This window comes from Antedon mediterranea, chromosome 7, assembly GCF_964355755.1.
Source record: "Antedon mediterranea chromosome 7, ecAntMedi1.1, whole genome shotgun sequence".
NCBI lineage: Eukaryota > Metazoa > Echinodermata > Crinoidea > Comatulida > Antedonidae > Antedon > Antedon mediterranea.
Window position 1 is genome coordinate 10,273,693 of NC_092676.1, and position 14,508 is coordinate 10,288,200.

General features: G+C 36.1%; 1 long non-coding RNA gene across 1 annotated transcript in view; it reads right to left on the reverse strand.

Annotated features, from left to right (window-relative positions):
- The window catches only part of LOC140053913 (uncharacterized), a 47,315-nt gene extending 43,831 nt beyond the window's left edge, over positions 1 to 3,484 (reverse strand). Inside the window, exons 1-2 of the long non-coding RNA XR_011846465.1 lie at positions 3,356 to 3,484; positions 2,385 to 2,462 (exon numbers count right to left, since the gene is read on the reverse strand). This is a non-coding gene — a long non-coding RNA (uncharacterized lncRNA). The remainder of the gene's footprint in view (positions 1 to 2,384; positions 2,463 to 3,355) is intronic.
- Between the last annotated feature and the right edge of the window lie 11,024 nt (positions 3,485 to 14,508).

The window sequence follows — 14,508 nt, forward strand, 5'->3', positions numbered from 1 at the left end:
AAATACGTAGAGATCGTAGCTACTGTAAGGCTACCGTGTTTGCCTACTTTACTGTACAGCATGCAGGTGGTCACTAGCTAGGCCTGGCCAGGCTAGCAAGATGTGAGGCCTAACTCAAAAAGTACAGTATATACAGGCTGTGCGATGTTTAAATAAAGTGTAAATTAAAATATCAATGTTCGGGTGTGTAGAAAGCGACGACCTCGAATTGGACGACCCCAACGACCCGGGCGACCTCGAATTGAACGACCTCGAATTGAACGACCCATAACACGAAACCGACGACCCCTATAGCCTAGGCCTAAGTGTGGTATAACATCCCGAAGCCGAACATAGCCAAAGATCAAAACTATACCTTATTATATAATACTCGCAAGCAAGCAATTGATTGAAAAAATACAGAAATATCGCCATTTGATACTGATTCTGTCGACACGAACAAACGAAAAGATATGGAACGCCAAGAGTGCATCATTAAAACTGCATTCGACATATTTAAAATAAATTAAAAAGAAATAAATATTATACAATACATGGTTAAACCATGGACGTATAATTACATCTCGTCTTCTTATAACGAACACTATAGGCCTACCAAGCAGCGTAACATGTGCATGGGGGGATATGACCGGTTGGGCCGCCAACAAGTTGATCCGCCGGTAATTTCTATGAAACGGCCAGTGCGTCTTTTACGACATTTCGCCTAGTGATAGAGTGGTGTCCTAGTAGGCCCTACATAAGTTCATGGTCTTTAGGTTTATTGTGTCATGAAAATAAATAATAATTACATACTACAATTTTGTTGGTTTGAAACAGCTAAGGAAAGTAGTCATATTTAATAATTTAATTGTTTTTAATCTTTCAGTGCAGTGCACTCCATAATATTTTTCTCGCGTGTTGCCTACCACGTAAAATCACGTTGTCTCTCAGGACTAATAGAGTATTGATATTCTTCGAATGAGGTTAAATAATTATTGTTTTTTATTTACTATCTTTTAATATCATATTTTATTGAATTTTACAATGTTAATACACAAAATATTTTCCAAAAAAACGGTGATTTTATGCAATTATTTTACTTCAACTGCCGCCTGAGGGGGCAACATGTTTACGTCATTTTTGGCTAAAAACGATCATTTTCGGTCATGTTTTAGGCCTTATATTTTGGAATCTACAAGTCAGATATTCATAATTATTTCTCTTTAATTATAATATTTAATAATATATACTAAAAACCGTGATATATAAACTTTGGAATATACATCGTTATATCTAATAATTAATATAAATAGAACTTCTATTAAATAGAAACGAGCACCGGCGAAAGTAAGCATTTGGCGTTTCATAGAAAATAACGTTTTTCTGGCGGCGCCTCAACTTGTCGGCGGCTCAACTTGGCCTAATCCTGCATGGGGAGGGCCATAAGAAAGCTTTACATTTCACACATGCATTGTATACGGTCAAACCATGGAGGTATAAAAATATTTTTACCAAACCATGGAGCTGGTCAAACCATGGAGGTAAAATATACCTCCATGGTCAAACCTTACCTGCCGCTGAAAAAGGGGCCTGGTTTGCCATGTTTATGATATTTCGTGTGCTAATCGAGTCGAATGCAGTTTTAATGATGCACTCTTGGCGTTCCATATCTGTTCGTTTGTTCGTGTCGACACATTCAGTATCAAATGGCGATATTTCTGTAGTTTTTCAATCAATTGCTTGCTTGCGAGTATTATATAAGGTATGGTTTAAAGATCTTTGGTTATGTTCGGCTTCGGGATGTTATACCATACTTAGGCCTAGGCTAGGCTAGGCTATTATAGGGGTCGTCGGTTTCGTGTTATGGGTCGTCCAATTCTAGGTCGTCCAATTCGAGGTCGCCCGGGTCGTTGGGGTCGTCCAATTCGAGGTCGTCGCTTTCTACACACCCATCAATGTTCTTATATTTTCTATCAATAAAAACAGTCGGTGCTGTAGGGGAATGCATGTGTGTAGCTTGTCGATCTCACACAGACAGCAGAATTCCTCACACAGCCATTTTTATTATGCTTTGTTGTTGTTAAATTGCACCCTCAATGTAAGAAAATGATTACGTCATCGGTTATTTTAAGCGTACGTAAAATCCAGGGAACGTAAAACGAAGGTTCTACTGTAAATACATTTCGGTTCTTATTCGTAAACGGTATCCATTGTTTATTGCCATCTGTCTAGCACAAAATACCTACAAAACGCCGTTCAATTTCTCAATGCTAAAACAACTCACAGATATACTAGCGCGAGTTATAGGATGCCGCCTGTGATACAACCTGCTTGAGAGAACCGATATGGTCCCACATCACTTGACCCGGAACAATTCCAAAATTTTAGACCTATCTCAAATTTACCTTTCCATGCCAGATTAATTGAGAAAGTTGTCTCCACACAGTTAATGCCATACTAGTCCAGTCAAAATATGGTTGAACCTAGAACAAATTGCAACAGAATTTTTTTTTGTTTTATTTGGTTGATATGGTGAACATGAACATCATATCCAAAGTTTACCAAAATCGGACATCGGCAAGTGGGTTAATTAGCATAAATTCAAAATGGCCGCCATTTGCTATTTTAAAGCCCCATATCTCCTTAACGGTTGGATTTAGACCACCTATATGCATTACGAGTAGATATAAATGTGATATTAAACATTCTAACTGGCATATTTAAATTTCCATAGGACGTACCTATGACGTCATATGGTAGTTGTGACGTCATAAATTATGTTATAAATGTTTAAATGACATTATACTATGCGAACAATTTAGAAACTGCAGAAAAACAAGTTTCCTAACATTCTCCTTGTTGAAATGAACATAATTTCCAAAGTTTACCAAAATCGGACGTCAGGAAGTGTCAGGCCTCGAATTTTACCGCGGCCAGTGCCGTCGGTGCCCTCCCAGTTGGCCTCAATGCCCTCGAAAATTAATAGCACCCACGGCCACTACTGGCCTGCCCTTTTTTTTGCGTTGGCCGTGAGTGCCCTTCCCGAGTTTTACCACAATAAAAACCACTGAAGTAGATAGAAAATAATGTCAAGAATATCGGACGAGACGCAAAACTATCGCCTGTCTTCGTTGCAAGGGGATTTCCCTAAACGCATTTAGAGAAAACATCGAACATATTTATATAACCAAAACAATATCGTCCCGGCCGCCGTGCGTGGTAAATAATGGTATAGATTAAAATACAGGGGTGTACACTTTTAATAATAAAGCTAAAAACGTTCCTCGATCGGAGGTCACTGAAAGTATTAAAGTCGCACCACCCCCGCCTCAATAATCGAGCTAGCCGCCTTCGTTGAAAAAAAAATTACACGCACTCCTTGTCCTAGCCAGCCTATCCTCCCGCCGCCGATCCGATCAACAAACACACGCGATTCAATACATTGGGAAAACAATTCCATTTGACGCACACGCACCCTCTGATAAGAAATTTCACACGACGTCGTCGTACGTGCGAGTACGAAGGATCGGTCGTTGGAAAAACAATTCCTTTTGACGTACACGCACCCTCTGATATGAAAATACCACGTGCGTTCCTGCATGGTGTAGTCCATTCCATTATACGTGTAAAATTAGGGGTGTCAACTTTTAGTACTAAAGTTAAACCGGTACCTCAACCCGAAGATCGTTGGAAGTATATTATATTTATATTTTATCGCACCCACCTCAATAATCCAGCCGACAGATCATCGAAAAATCTTGTTTAACGACGTCGTACACTAAATTAACAAACGCGTTTTTACCGAACTCAAGGAAATGGTATAGTCCACAATACACGTGCAGAAGGCTAAACAGAGAGAGAGAGGTCGGCGTCCGTCCGTCCGTGTTTTGAATTCTTATGAATATGGATTATACTAACAAAAAAGCTTCAGAAATCGAAACTCGGAAAATAACAATAATTTATATTCTACAACATAATGTCATTGGCTTGATTTTTACCGTGGATAACACTCTGTGTATGAATAGTTGTAGTTAAGGCCTACAAACAAATTGTTTTTGTAACCTGTGTTCTCCGTCCGCTGCGCCTTTAGTGCTGCTAAGTGCTTGCTGTTGTTAGGGTCTTTACCCGTTGGGCCTGGCTTCACATGCCTTTTTTTGATCGCATTGTTTGAAACTAAACGAAACAACTGTGAACGCTAAACATCGTACCTTATTATTATTTATATGGATCGTAAATACACGTAATATTTATATATAATGAAATACAAAAAGATGTAGACAGTCCTCTCCTACTACTACTACGCAATCTGATGAATAGGGGAAATTCCCCCAAAAATGTTTGCGGGTAGAATTTTTTTTTTTGAAAAAACTTCAACCCGGGCGCTCAACCGGAAACAAGCTATTTTTAAATTTTGGCCTATTTATTAAAATATTTTTTAATTTTGGCCTTGGTGCCCCTTCGATTTAAAACAAATGGCCTTGGTGCCCTCCCATTTGGCCTTGGTGCCCCTCAAATCAATGAAAACCGGAGGCCAAATGGCCTTGCCCCTAAAATCCCCAAATTCGAGGCCTGAAGTGTGTTCATTAGCATAAATTAAAAACGGCCGCTATTTACTATATCATTTTGAAGCCCTATATCTCCTTAATGGTGGTTTTAGACCACCAAAGTGCATTGCGAGTAGATATAAATGTGACATTAAACTTCCCAATTAGCACATTTAAATTACCATATGACGTAAATATGACGTCATAAGGTAGTTGTGACGTCATGTATTATGTTATAACTGCTTAAATGGCATTATCCCATGCTAAAAAATGTAGAAACTGCAGGAAAACAATTTTCTAACAATTTCCTGTTGAAATGAACATGATATCCTAAGTTCACCAAAATCAGACTTCAAGAGGGTCAATTAGCATAAATTCAAAATACCATTTTGAAGCCCTGTATCTCCTTAGCGGTTGGGTTTAGACAGCCTATGTGCATTACGAGTAGATATATATGTAAAAACCATTGAAATTTCTCATTAAGTTTCCATTTACAAAATCTTATGAAAATAGATATTCTACAGAACCGTATGAAAGGTGATCATCAACTGTATTTCCGAAACTGATTTGTACTCAAGCGCACATCTTGTTTTGTGTTTTCTAAAACTACATCTTTTAGAACTTTATCTCTTTAAATTGGTAAAGGAATAAAAAAAATATTTTAATGAGGCGATTGATTGTGGGTCAGGCAATTCAAACCCATCATTCCCACAAACTCATCTCAATTGAAATGAAAATGATAAATGTCATACTGTAGTTTTCTGTATAGTCAGCATCTCCATTCTGCTCTTTCAAATTTGCTATTTCATTGCATCTGTTTGATGTCGATCATTTATGAGACAACAACTTTTTATGATGTTTTATATAATGTTTATCTTTTGAATGCTGTTTCCAAGATTCAATGAGCATATAACAAGGACACTTCATCCTAGTGTTAACTAGGATGAAGAACCATCAGTTAAAAGATACACATCAACGGAATCCAAAAAGGGGTTGTTAAGGTAATACAGTAATTTTCAAACTTGCCACTACTAATTACAGTATTTTATTTTTCGACAAGACAGTATTCAATTTCCTTGACAAAAAATGTCAGAAAAATGGAATAGAAACTTTGAATGCAGATGGGGATCTATTAAATATCTTACTTTGCCATAATAAAAAAAAGCGATTGCGTTTTAAGACAGAAGAAGCAAAAAATAGTGGAATAATTGGTACTTAAAGAAAACATCTTAAGGAGCAAATTTGCAACATCTTTGTAATGCTCTGCACTTGCAAAGAAACAGGGGTATGCATTCTATTCTAAGCAAGAACTGTTTGGTCCAAAATTTAAAAAGACATCAGAAAAGCCAATGAAGTATTTTGACGGCGCCAACATTACATTTTCTATGTATGTACTTTGGATTGGAAACTTACTGTGATCCAACTCCATATTTAGGATGGGGTCGAATTATTAAATCCCAGACTCATTACTTAATTAAGAATCCTATTTCTTTAAATATATATGAGATATATGAGATATATATGCAGTTATAAAAAGTTGCAGTTGCAGAAAATTAACTGGAATGTTCTATTGCATGTTGTGAAGGGTGGCCGAATAACTTCTGATACCCATGATCTTAACCTGGATGTGGTAAATGTTCTACTATTTTCATGAGATTAAAAACATTTTTTTCTTTCGGTTTCTATATTTTCCCCTTAGAATAATGCCAATTGAGCATTATTGTGACAAAATACATGACGTCATATGTCTTATGACATCATAGGTACGTTATATGGCAATTTAAATATGCTAATTATAAAGTTTAATATCACATTTATATCTACTCTCAATGCACTTAGGTGGTCTAAAACCAAGCGTTAAGGAGATATGGAGCTTCAAAATGGTATGATAAATAGCGGCCATTTTGAATGTATGCTAATTAACCCACTTCCTGACGTCCGATTTTGGTAAACTTTGGAAATAATGTTCATTTTAACAAGGAGAATGTCAAGAAACATGTTTTCTTGCAGTCCCTAAATTGTTTGAATAGTATAATGTCATTTAAACAGTTATAACATAATATATGACGTCACAACTACCATATGACGTCATAAGTACGTCATATGGAAATTTAAATATGCTAATTAGAATGTTTAATATCACATTTATATCTACTCGTAATGCACTTAGGTGGTCTAAATCCAACCGTTAGAGAGATATGAGGCTTCAAAATAGCAAATGGCGGCCATTTTGAATTTATGCTAATTAACCCACTTCCCGATGTCCGATTTTGGTAAACTTTGGATATGATATTCATTTGAACCATATTTACCAGACAAAACAAAAAAAAATTCTGTTGCAATTTGTTCTAGGTTCACCCTATTTTTGACTTATCTTTACTGGACTATACCTTATTAATTTTAATTTGTTAGACCCATTCCAATCAGCATATAAAGAGGGTCACTGTACTGAAACAGCTCTTCTTAGGATACTAAATGACATAAAAGTTGCTATGGACAGTAAGCAAGCAGTTGCCCTTGTAATGCTTGACCTATCTGCTGCCTTCGATACAGTTGACCACCAAATACTTCTTGATCGTCTTCATTCTTATTTTGGCATTTCTGGCTTTGTTTTGAACTGATTTATTTCATATCTTCAAAACCGTACACAATTCATTGAAATAAATGGTGTTAGATCGTCGCCTAAATATATGGAATGCGGAGTCCCTCAAGGATCCATCCTTGGCCCGATTCTTTTCTCTTTATACTGTACATATCTCCTTTATCCCAAATTATCAAACGTCACTACATCTCTTATCATTTCTACGCTGATGATATTCAGTTGTATATTCCTTTTGATCCCCATAATCTACTTATTGTTATTGAACGCCTTGAGAATTGCCTTAAAGACATCCATACCTGGCTTTCGACCAATCCCCTCAAATTAAATGATAATAAATCTGACTACATCATTTTCTGTACTAATCATATTCGTACCAAAATAGCACCCCATTTTAATTTATTACTATTGGCTCATCACTCATACATCCGTCTCAATTAGTTACTAATCTTGGTATAAAATTTGACGAATCTCTAAACATGGCAGCACACATCAGTTATATTACTAAATCAGTAAACTGTTATCTTCGCAATATTGCACACATTCGACATTTTGCTTTCGATACGCTCCACATCCTCTATCATTCATGGTTTTATCTCCTCTCGTCTTGATTATTGCAATTCTCTGTTCTATGCCCTTCCGAATTTTCAAATTAATCGTCTTCAACGACTACAGAACTCGGCTGCTCGTATCATTACGTTTACTAACCGTCGCTCTCACATTTCACCTGTTCTTCGAGAACTTCACTGGCTCCCCATTGACAATCGAATCAAATTTAAAATCTTGCTCCTTACTTTTAAAGCACTTCTTTTCAACCAACCTGCTCACATCCGTCAATTTTATGTTCCTGGACGAACTCTTAGATCATCTGATGATTTTTTACTCTCACGCATAGCCACTAAAACCTTTGGTCATAGATTGTTTTCTTTTGCAGCACCCACACTCTGGAATTCACTCCCCCCACAAATTAAACACTACTCTTCTGTTGCCTTGTTTAAAAAATTGCTCAAAACTCATTTTTTCGACCACTAACATGCCCAGCGCCTTTGATTTTGTACCTCGGTCTTTGAATTGACGCTTTATAATAATAATAATAATAATAATAATAATAATAATAATAATAATTATCACCTGTTGTTTGTTTATCAAATTACGTACATTTCATTGGCTTTTTTAGCGCGTTGTTGCTGCGTAATTTGTGATTTCGACTTATACGATATAAATCACTAAAGAATGTGTGTATTCGGACCGCAAAAAGACGTCGACTTAGACGAATTGGGACTTTCATTAAAATTTGACTTGCGCGAATACATACGTAATTACATATTGTAGGCCTACTTCATTTTGTTGTTTTTTTTCAAAGTAACGTACAGTAGAACCTTTGTTTTACGTTCCCTGGATTAAAACGAAGGTTCTACTGTATACAAGTTTATTGTTTTTACCAGTTAATCTAATACAATCAAATATATAAAATGACATACTTAATGTACAATTTCGTTTTTTTATCATACCAAAGTAGCCTGTATACAATTTTTTTTTTAATCACAAGGTTCAAATAGTTAATCTACAATCAAATACATATTAACCTACAATTGTGTTGTTTTTATCATAGAAAATTGAATGTATACAAAGTTATTGTTTTTTATTATTCAAGGTTTAAACAGTTAATCTACAATCAAATAGTTTTATAAGAATATATAATAAATATAATTACATAAAAGAAAACAAATATAATTATTCGTTAAATCATTCGTTTTATTTAGCCATGTACATTCATGTTTAAAAGGTACTGTTGGTTTTATTTTGTTGAATATTTTATAAGGCGATGATGATGATGTCATCAGAGCGTGAACACCTCGTTGTTGCCTGCTGTGTATTCGTCCCATAATCTGGTCAAGTATTGGTTTGCTCTGATAGCGCTGATGGATGAAAGTCTAGTGACGTCTTCTATAAATACCAGTTCTGCGGCCAACGTAATCAACACTCTTTCCTCATACAGCAATTAACACATGAGATAAAACTGAAGATTTCCTGTTAGAAAGAAAAGACGAATAAGCAATTTACTAAGGGGCCGTCCAAAAACTAATTTTCCGCGAGTTCCGCGATAACAAACCCTATTACTTACTCAACCATGAAAGTGAACGTCTCTTGCGGTAATGAGGCAAAATCATTCAAGCTTGATTTTCTCGCGGAACTCATGAATTAATATCGCGAGACTCGCGGAAGCCTTACAATATCGCGGAACTCGCGGCAGTATTGCCGATACTAGAGAATATAGTGCTCGTTTGTATTAATAACGCTTTGCCAGCCAGGTATTACGGTAATTGATTTGTACAGAAGAACAAATTATATTTCAATATTGTTTACAATTATTATATCCATTCGTGTGTCTGATCTTGTTTTTGTTATTAATAAATATATAGATAATAATAAATGAAATGTGAGTGCCCTTCCCGAGTTTTACCACAATAAAAACCACTGAAGTAGATAGAAAATATTAATGTCAAGAAGATTTGTTTACACGACGACTCACCTCGTTGCAGAAGTCAGGCGACTTCGCCCTTGCTTGCAGAGGCCTCCTTCTTGCGTTTACATTGTCGCCACATTGCCACGCTGCTAGCCTGGTAAAAACAACTACCAAGATAGATTTATTATAAAGTGCTTGCTTGTTAAACAATGATAGTCCCCTGTGTACAGTACAGAAAGAAAATAATAAATCACCATGTTTCAGATTACGACGCATTACACGCACTCCTAGCCTATCCTCCCACCGCCGATCCAATCGAGAACACATGCAATTCAATTCATTGGGAAAACAATTCCATTTGACGCACACGCACCCTCTGATAAGAAAATACCATGTGCGTTCCTGCATGGTGCAGTCCATTATACGTGTAAAATTAGGGGTGTCCGCTTTTAGTAACAAAGTTAAACACGCACCTCAATCCGAAGATCGTTGGAAGTATATTATATTTATATTTTATCGCACCCACCTCAATAATCCAGCCGACAGATCATCGAAAAATCTTGTTTAACAACGTCGTACACTAAATTAACGAACGCGTTTTTACCGACCTCGAAGAAATAGTATAGTCCACAATACATGTGCAGAATTAATTCTAAACTAACAGGGTATAACAGAGAGAGAGGGGCCGGCGTCCGTCCGTGTTTTGAATTTTATATAAAAAAAAGCTTTAGAAATCAAACTCGGAAAATAACTATAATTTATATTCTACTACATAATGTCATTGGCTTGAATTTTACCGTGGTTGAAACCCTGTGTATGAATAGTTGTAGTTAAGGCCTACAAACAAATTGTTTTGGTATCATTTTCTCCGTTCCATCAGAGTAGTTTAAGTAGGACTAGGCCTAGTACTAGCCTACTGTAGTCGTAGTCGGCCAACCTAGCTAGGCCTAAAACGTGCTATTCTGTACTATGATCTCATCTATTTATTAGGCTACCCGCGGAACTCGCGATATGTGGGCGGCAACATTTTGATTGTTGATATGAATATTCATCAATTGCGTTCCGCGAGCATTCCGAATGAAGGTAAAATCGCGGAACTCGCGGAAAATTATTTTTTTGACGGCCCCTAAATTAACACATTTAGATAGTTGTTAGGAACTGATTTTTCATTCAAATTGCACTTACCACGTTTAGCACGATAGTTTATACGTCGATGCCATCCTTCGATGTCATTGTTGGTTCGCACAAAGTGACAGTAGACAACCCAGTCTTGTGGCATGAAAATACAACCATCTATCCATGTTGTCCGCATATACTCCATTAATGGTGGAAGTCCATTAACTCCAATCACATCTTCTTTGGTTGCGGCGTAGACAGGACCAATATGCTCAACGGTGATGACGGGTAAAGACATCAGTTGTCGGACGACCGCTTGTGTTCCAGGATCCCTTCGGTAAGCTTGTTGTAGCCCCAATTCCTGCACCTTACGGAATACAGCCTGCAACAAGAAGAATTTAAAACTATGAAATACTATTATGTAATGTGGTATTTACAAAGGTAATTTAATCGTAAAAGAAACCTACCTGTGTAAAGTGGAAAAAAAAACCCGCTGATTCTAACCCGTGGAAGCAACGCCCGAATGACTTGCCACAATGCTGCCTCGAAGTCAACACAATCTTTCTCACAGAAGTTCTGGGAATCAATGTCAGAATTGCTTCCAGTACAGCTGCAGTATAGTCATATGTGCTCTTTCCTGACATGACGAAAACAAGTGGTACTAGCTTCTGTGCTGTCCCAGACTTGATGAAGCTGTTGATGGAAAATAGCTGATAAAAGGGCTCTTTGACCATCAATGTACCTACAGTATAAAAAACAAAATATAATACAATATATTTAAATATTACTACAAAGTAGCAATATTAGTGATTTAATAATTTAAATTCGAAAATGAAATTATGCAACATACCAAACCTTTGCCCTTTCAAGGAGGTGAATCATGTCATCAGTCGCCAGAACGATGTGTTGTACATTAAAGAAATCCAGGTGGGATGTGTTTGTCATCCAGTATGAAGTTTAGTTCCATTGGTTGGTTAGGTCTGGTGAGTTTCTGTTTCACCTTTTCTCGACCTACAAAAGAAAATATATAAGTAGCTATATACGTCGCGCAAAAAAATGAAATTATTCCAAAGGTAAAAATGCGAAAACCTGTGACAATGAGAAAAGAATAGTAAGAACAACAACCATACCTGGGATGTTATCTCAAACATGCTCTTGCGTTCCTCGGACATAAGCACCATCTCTTTCCATGACATGCATCATGCAGTCTTCATGCTCAACTAGTCTAAACAGTTTCAAGACCAACCTAAAGACGTCGCTATTCGCTGATGTTCTCGCACGTTGTTAATGCACAAAGCGCCATGAGCGCCACATGGGTGGAGGATACCGGCGCTATATAAGTTTTCATTTATTATTATTATTATTATTTCATGGCACATCGCCAAGTCACAGCTGGTCTCAGTCTATCAACCTTCAAGGTGTATTCGTAACCAAGACTTAAAAATTGTTAATGAAAGCAAATTTGGTTAAATATTGAAATCAATAAACAGATCTGTATGTGTTTTTTAACTACGTTTAAAATTAAGAATTTTTGTGCAACATTAAAAATGAATGAAAATATTTGTCACAATGTGCATATTATAGGCCTATACATAATATATTCAAATAGAGAATTGAAAAAATTGAAATTAATAAACAGTTCTCGTCTAGGTGTTTATTAACTACGTTTAAAATTAAGAGTTCAAAAATGAAAGAAAATATTTGTCACATTGTGTGTATATATAGGGAGAAAAAGTGTAAGTGACGTTTCCTGGCTATACCGCCTTCTCTGAGTCAAACAAAGTTCAGTCAGCCATCTTTTCCTATTCTAACGCATTGATTTAACACTGTTTTTCGTACAGCAAACAATGGTCAATTTGGCTGCCAGCCAATGGGTTTTTGGTTGAATTTAAGCATTTATTTTGTCATTTATAAGTGAAAACATTATTTTATCTTTTTTTTTTCCTACGGAAGTGATTAACTTTATTAAAACTACAAAATAACATATTCAAAGTCTGATTTAATTAATCTTCATTTTTCATGTTTTTGGGGGACAAAACATCTTTTAAGTGGAGGTGTACTCAGTCAGGGCTTTTCCTCCGGTTATTTACTTCAATATATTAATATTACTAGGTACAAACATAAAAAAATCATATCAAAATAAGCAGTTTCTGAGAAATCAGAAAAATAAAAAAATGTGCAAAAATATTGAAAAACCGCTGTATATTTTTTTTCAGCAGTTAGGTAATGACCTTAGTTGTGAAGGTCATGCACGTCTTCTCTTTCGTCGTCGGCGGATCGCTCGAGCTGACAACAAGACGCGCTACTTACTACATGTACTACTACAAGTGTATCTCATCATCCACATCTGATCGAATGAAGACAACTTATTATTGTCTTGCCTTTTGTTATTACTTTTTGCGTCTACTCTTAGCTTCAAAATGAAGTACTGTATGGTATAGTGCCATAACAAGCCACATGGAGATATCAATCAAGTGAGGTTAATCTCCATTCGTCTCTCTGTTGCTGGGGCCTAGGCCTCACCAGGCCTAGGCTAGTCTGATTTACATCTTTGCCGTCAGCAGTTTGTGATGATTGTATGGGCCTAGGTTCTGTTTCAAACGCATAACCATGTCTTTCTGGTCTAGGCCTACGATTAAACATTGCAGTTTAATCCGTCTATCTTTTCAAGTAACCACTGCAAAACAATCTTAATCTTAGACTAATTTATTCGTATGTATTTTATATCCTAGTTCATAACATGATTCAGTTGAAAATTCATTGGTTGTTATTACATGATTTTGATAATACGTCATGATGCATGTGGAATAAAAATAGTATTTGTGTTCATTTTTTAAATATTTAAACCACACAGTTGTTGGTTGCTACAATAAAGTAGTACTGTACTTAAATGAGTTGCTGTATCATGATGATTCATCAACATCTATTTCAGAACTGTAAGGGACTGAATGCATTTTCTTGGCTAAGTCTTCATCTGCTGACCCATCTGGTTTGATTCAATTTCATCTGTTTCACTGTCATCATTAATATCTTCAAAAGGTTGTAGTCGGATTCTAGGCATACATAACATAATACATGTTGTGCATTATCTATCTTAGTTAAACAAATTGTGCATGGTAACCCCTTCTGGTGACTGCACTAATGAGCTTAATTTCTTGACAAGCCAAAAGTAGTTTAAAATGTTTTTCTGTAATAATACATTGTTACTTTGTTTTTGATCATCATTGGTCTGGCTACCAATGAATTGGAAGCACACAAGCCTCGCTACCACGTCAAGGTTGATGATCATAGCGAGGGTAGGTTGCACGTTTGTATGTGCCCCTTGACCAAAGAAACATATTATAGAAGACATTGGAAACATATTATGAAACTTAAAACAGATTAAATAAATTGTAAAAGTTAATTAAAGTATGATAAAACATAAACATACTGATGTTGGCAAAGTTGTGATAATGCATTTTAGATTATAGAAGGAGGTGAAGATTTATCTCTGTTGGTGTATATTAAGTAGATAGTTGAATTTCTGATCACAAAACAATAAAAAATGTTTTATCTCTAAAATGTTCGTCAAACTGCTGTTCATCAGCACAATGACCCTTTTTCCGCAGTGGACATATGACAACATCATCATTGGTAGTTTATCCCAATGATAAAGTCTACAGCTTCTTTTTATTGTGTTGTGATCAAATGTTCAACTATTTACATAATCCTAGTCTGAGGTGTATATAAACAATATATGTTTAATCTAAATCGCACTACATTCTAATTGTCCTTTTTGTTGCTAAATTGGTGCATAACTTGTG